The following is a 6,269-nucleotide window of genomic DNA, read 5'->3' as shown; positions in this document are numbered from 1 at the left end:
TTAATCACATATAGAATTATTACATGTAATACATATTATATATAATATTGCATGTAATATATGTTACATATAGAAATTTAGGATTGTTCTACTCAGTTCTGTGGTGTAAATAAAAAGAAAAATCATACTAATATCCCTGAGAGTACTAAAGCTGAGAAACTTCATTAAATAAGGAAATTATGGTTTATGTATGTGGACAAGACTAGGAAGAAGGGAATTACTTTTCTTCATCTGTATCCTGCTTTTTCCTGCATTCCCACTGCTCAATTAGAATGGAATAATAATAAATCCTATCTATGTAACTGTCAAGATTCATAAAACATTTGGTTTACAACTCTGTGAGATAGGTAGTATAAGGATTCATGCCATTTTAAAGATGAAACTGATAAGTAATATACCTATGACCACACTTATAGTAAATAGAACTAGGACCTGAAACCAGAACTCCTGAGTCTTAAAACCCAATTCTTCCCATTATATAATGCAAATTCTTGTGTAAACTAAGCCTGTGTCAGATCTAAACTTTATATCCCCATACCTAGCACTGGTACTATTCGCATAGTAAGTACTGAACATTTATTATTCTTAGAATTGGAAAGAAATTTGATAATCACCCAATCCAACGCATAATTTATTCCTTGAACCCCTAGCAACCGCTCTTTGTATCTGAGCTTTTTGCTCTGGCTTGGTCAGAATGTTTAGAATTCCTATCTGAAGTGATTTAGAAAAATAAAAAATTGCTTTCTGGTCATGTTAGTTAAGCAACAGCAATTCCCCAGAAAAGGAACCTCCCTAAAACAGGGTCTTCAAAGAATTACAGTCTTGCCTCACCCCCACTGCATCCTGCCTCCACCTGATATGGCCCTGTGACCTGGCCTTTTCGCCTCCATTCTGACCATCATGTAAGCAGTTTTCCCTTGAGTGTTTAATGATTGTGAGCTTAAGAGCCTACCCTTGCTGCTGTCATTACTTTTTCCCTTGGAAGTTTCTCCCGACTCTGTCAGGAGCCAATGCAGGAGACCATCTCAGTAGAGCCCAACAGGCAAGCAACCCACACAGAGCACTGTCATGTGAGAGGTAAGAAAAGAACATGATTTCTAAATGGTGGTACAGTGGTTATACAGAGTGCTGGGTTGGACAAGTCGGAAGAGCTGAATTCAAATTGTACTTCAGACACTTAACTTGGCTGGGTCTTAGAGCCTCTCAGCCTGTTTCCTCATTTGTAAAATGGAAGTAATAATAGCACCCATCTGGGGAGAGGGAGGTTCAAATGAGATAATATATGTAAAGCACTTTACAAACATTAAAACACTATATAAATGTAAGCATGGCAGGAATATGTATATATCAATTCAGCGGATACAACAGCTTTGCCTGGCAGGAATTGAGGAACACTTATTCTGGGACATCCTGTTAATCACATTGATCTGGCATCCAGATTTCTCCATTGCAGGCTTTGTCCCCAAATCTCTTTTTCTAAACCTGGTCCCTATCCTGAGCTTCAGTACTAAATAACCAACAGCTTTTGGGGATATTTTGATATAGATGGTGCTATAAATTCAATATGTCTAAAACTCAATTTTTCCCCAGAAAACCCTCCAAACTTCCCTATTATTGTAGAGGATAATTACCATGTTCTCACCCAGGCTTACAACCTCTGTATCACCCTCATGTGTTTGATCTATTGTCAAATCTTACTATTTCTACCTTCACAACTCTCTCCTATACTTCTCTTCTCTCACAAAACTGTCATCTTAATGTAGGCACTCATACATGTCTCCTAGACCATTGCAATTGCCTTTGAGTTGATCTCCAAGCATCTTCTCTCCCCTCTCCAATATGTCCTCCACTCTACTGCCAACATGATTGCTCTAAAGAGTAGTTATGACCTCCCACCCCATCATGCTCCTACACACACACACACATACACACACACACACACACACACACACACACACACATCCTTACCCCTACCTCCAGTAGCTCCTTGTTACCTGTAGGATAAAATATGTCTTCTGGCATTTAACTCTCTTCACAATCTGACATCTTCCTGCCTTTCTGGTCTCTGTTCACTTTATTCCTTTCCACAAAATATGATTAAGCTACATTGTTCACTTCCCAAAGGGCATTGGCCTTTGCATGGAATGATCTCCCTCTTCACTCCCATCTCTTAAATTCTCTGGGCCTTTCCCACTTCCTTCTAACTGCTATTGCCTTCCCTTCTGAGATTATCTTCCTTATAAGATATAAACATCTTATATGTACTTAGTTGTTTACATATTGTTTCCTCCATTGAGCTCCTTGAAGTCACTGAAGCATTTCTTTATGTACTCCAGCTCTTAGCACAACGATTGCCATAATATCTCAAAGAAACATGTTTGACTATGTTATTCCCCTATTTTAAAACCTCTATTGACTCTTCTTTGCCTGAAAGATAAGTCAAATCCCCACCCTCTGCAGCCTGGCATTTGAGGCCTTCCATAACCTAATTCTAACTTATCTTTTGAGCCCTATTCTAGCTAATTCAGAATTCCAACTAACATCTCCCACCTCCCCAGCCATCTTCCATGGCATGGGCTTTCAAGAAGGTATAATAGCACCTCTAGTGTGAGGGCTTGCTGGACTCTTTTCAGGGCTGCTCATCTACTTTTGGTGCTTGTCACCTAATTCTCCCCTGTGGCTCCAAGAAGCTGTAGCATGCACAGGGACTACACTTCAGTAAAAGTGCCTTGGCAGATGGGCTAAATCACGTTAAGGGTAAGTGACAGGCCTCAGATCTATTGGTGATTTAGGGAGGTGACTATCCCAAGCATGGGAAGACTTCCTCCGGTAGAATGAACAAATGAGAACACCTTGTTCCAGTGGCCACAAAACCAGCTGAAGCAGGTACTCTGATACACTTAGAGCTTGGTCCGATATGGAATATGTAGGCCATTACCGATTGTCTTGACTTTTGTCTTGCCATTGAACTTGTACACTTTGCCTCACTTAAATCCAGTTTATGCACAAGTCAAAACATCATCCCATAAGTCATTCAAAAATTAAAGATGAACAACCATGTCTAAAATGAACTCCTTTCTCATCTCTACCTTTCAGAGAACTTATTCTTTAAGGCTCAGCTTAGGTGTCACCTTCTCGGGGTAGACTTCCCTAATTTATCCCCCACCACAACCCACCCCCATTTCCTTTGCCATAATTCCTCCCTATCTGTGCATATATCCCATCATTCCTAGTAATATGTGGACTCCCTAGGGGCAGGGACCATTTATTTTTTGTCTCTATAACCCTAGCCACTAGTACTGTGTCTTGCCCATAAAAGATACTTAACAAGAGTTTATTGAATTGAATTGAATTTCATTCCTCAAGTAACCAGCTGGTAAACTATGCCAGACCAGCACTACCTGTTCTTTTGCGTGACTCTACTTGTATTTCATCCTTGGAACCATTCAAGAATGAATTTCCCAATGTGAAGGATTAGGATTAGGAGGAAAAGGGCCATGACAAAAAGAATTTTTCTGCTTCTTGAAATTCAACAAATTATGTAATTTATTGAAAGAAACCAACTTCTTATCTATTCTCTTCATGTCCTCTCCATACTTCTAGTATGTCTTTTAGACATCAAAAATGTCCTCTGCCCTTTCCTCTTCATCAAGATATCTGTCGTCAGCTTCTTCTCTCCTTCAAATTTGGTCATCATTCTCATTCATTAAACATAACCTAAATGCTCGGCATTACATACAGATATTCTGCAAATTTTTCTCACTTGTACTTTTTTTCTTATTAGTACAGCTTGTCTTCTCTATTGTCCTGCGTACTTCTTGGAAGCCAGAACTACTTTGGCCATTTGTTATTTCTATTCTTTCCCTTCACTCTCAGTACACAGAATAATGTTCTGTGCATAGCAGGTTTTCAGTGATTGAGAATAAATTGAGTGCAAGGAAAATTCATTTATAAAAGAGTTGTTCAGTTGGCCTAGAGTAGCTCACGATAGCAGAATGTTAGAAAGCAGTGTGGTTAACTCCCTCTACAAATTCCTCCAGTTACAGAAAATGCACCATACTGAATCCTGATGGGAAAAATTCAGAAAAAGTTGCAGTGAGACCTTTGTCTAGAACAGCTCAGCCTAGAGAGAAATATAGCAGACTTGAGGCAGGATCACACTGCACATAGTACTCCAGCATCCAAGGAGAGACTGCACCACAGCAAGAGGAGGTCCCATACTGGGATCGGGCTGGAACAGCCTTAGGCAAAGATGGGGACAGGTGCAAACTGTCAGCTCTATTACCTACCTCCTTATTCCAGGTCACAGAACCAGAGAGGACTGAGAAGGGGACCTATAGAAGGGAGTGGCATTATAGGTAGGGAGGTCCTGGGCTATGTCCAGAGAAAGGACAACATTCAGAAGTCAGAAGCAGTAATGATGTACTTCAGACCCCCAAATGCAAAGTCTCCAAGGATCTAGCCCAACTTACAAGGGAATAACCAAGGCAAGAATTCCAAACAAAGGAAAGCCTACAATTTTGCCCTTCTGCACCAACAGCTTTCTAGCAAAAATAGTTCAGCAGCAGCCAAACCCAGTCTCAAACCCAGGTCAGCATCTTGGCAGAGTTCAAATAAGGAGAGCAACAATAAAATTTTCCCTTTTTTCATTTTGGGAGTACTGAAAGCTCACAGTTTTCCACTTATCCCAGTAGTCTTCCCAAAGCTGCAGCACAACTAGCCCAACCCAGTCCTAACATCAAATATGAAGTTGAAAGAAGGGGCAAACAAAAAATGACCCCAACCATAATAAATTATTATGATGTCAAGTGTACTCAAGATGCAAAAACAGAAGAAAATGACTCCAAAACATTTACAAATCCCCCCCACTCCACCCCCACACACACAAAGAAAAAAATGCAGTTTGGGCTCAAACTCAACTAGATCTCTCAGAAAAGATGAAGGAAGAGTTTTTTAAAATTAAAATGTTTTTTAAATGAAATGGGAGCATTAGGAGAAAAAAACTAGAAAAGGATTGAGGGCCATGGAAGAAAGAACTGGAAAGGGAGTTAAACAGAGTACAAAGAAAGAAGCTATAGCATATATAGCAGCCACACCCCAGTAAAAGCATCTAAGCAGACAGGATAAACCAGGACTGAGGGTAACTAAAAGGTCTTAAAACCATCAAGGATTTAGGGCAATATCTATCCCAAGTATGTGAATATATATCCTGGTAGAATGGGCAAATGAGAACTATTTGTTCCAACAGACATGAAGTCAACTAAAGCAGGTACTATGAAGTGTTTAGAGCTTGAAGAGACATTGAAGATGCCAGGTTCTTCCACTACATCCCAGACCATCACCAATAGTCTTGCCAGTGGACTTTGATGTCTCTGGAAGGAGAGTAAGGCTGATTATTTTGTGCAATAATGACTTAAATCCAATTCACACACCAGTCACCATAGTCACATTGGTCATTGGTCACAACTACCAATTGGTCCAAAACCTTGCTTAAGCAACAAACTCCCCGAAAATTAGAATGAACCAAATAGAAGCCAATGACTTCATGAAGCAACAAGAAATATTATAAACAAACACAAAAGGATGAAAAAATAGAAGAAAACATAATTTATTTCACTGCAAAAGCTACTGACTTGTGAAACAGATCAAAGAAAAAGCATTTTTAAACATTATCCAAATATCTTAACCAAAAAACCTAGACATTTTTTTAAAATTTTAATTTAAAATTTCAATACAAACTAGAAAAATAGAAAAGGGGAAAAAAACCCATCTTTATGTGCTCAGCAGAACATCAGAGAGGATTCAAAAATATGTAACAATAAATTTCCATTTCAAGAAAGCATATATAATAATAGAAATTATTGTATTCCACACTGTCCATCTTTGTTTCCTTGTAGGTTTTCTTTTGTTTTCGGCTATGCACTTTTTACTTTATTCTTTTTCCCCTTTTCTTCCCCAGACATATTTATATATACATGCACATATATATGACGGGGTGAATTCTGAAAACTGAATTGTATACTCTTTTGATGCAGGTAAACTCTATAAAAATTGTGTAAAATAATTACTGAAACTATGTCCCCTATAATCTGCAAAAGAAGAGAGATTGGGATCTCCCAGGCTCCCAAAGAGTCTGGGAGAAAACATACTTTTCAGACTGGACCTTTTCTAAGGCAAATCACCGTTCCCCCTTCCCCTCATTGGTAGCTGGATCCTCATTCAGGAAGCCTTCAAAGTGATTTTCATTCAATTGGAGATCTGGGCCTGAT

Source organism: Antechinus flavipes, chromosome 1 (genome assembly GCF_016432865.1).
Source record: "Antechinus flavipes isolate AdamAnt ecotype Samford, QLD, Australia chromosome 1, AdamAnt_v2, whole genome shotgun sequence".
Taxonomy (NCBI): domain Eukaryota; kingdom Metazoa; phylum Chordata; class Mammalia; order Dasyuromorphia; family Dasyuridae; genus Antechinus; species Antechinus flavipes.
This window is presented reverse-complemented; position numbering follows the sequence as displayed.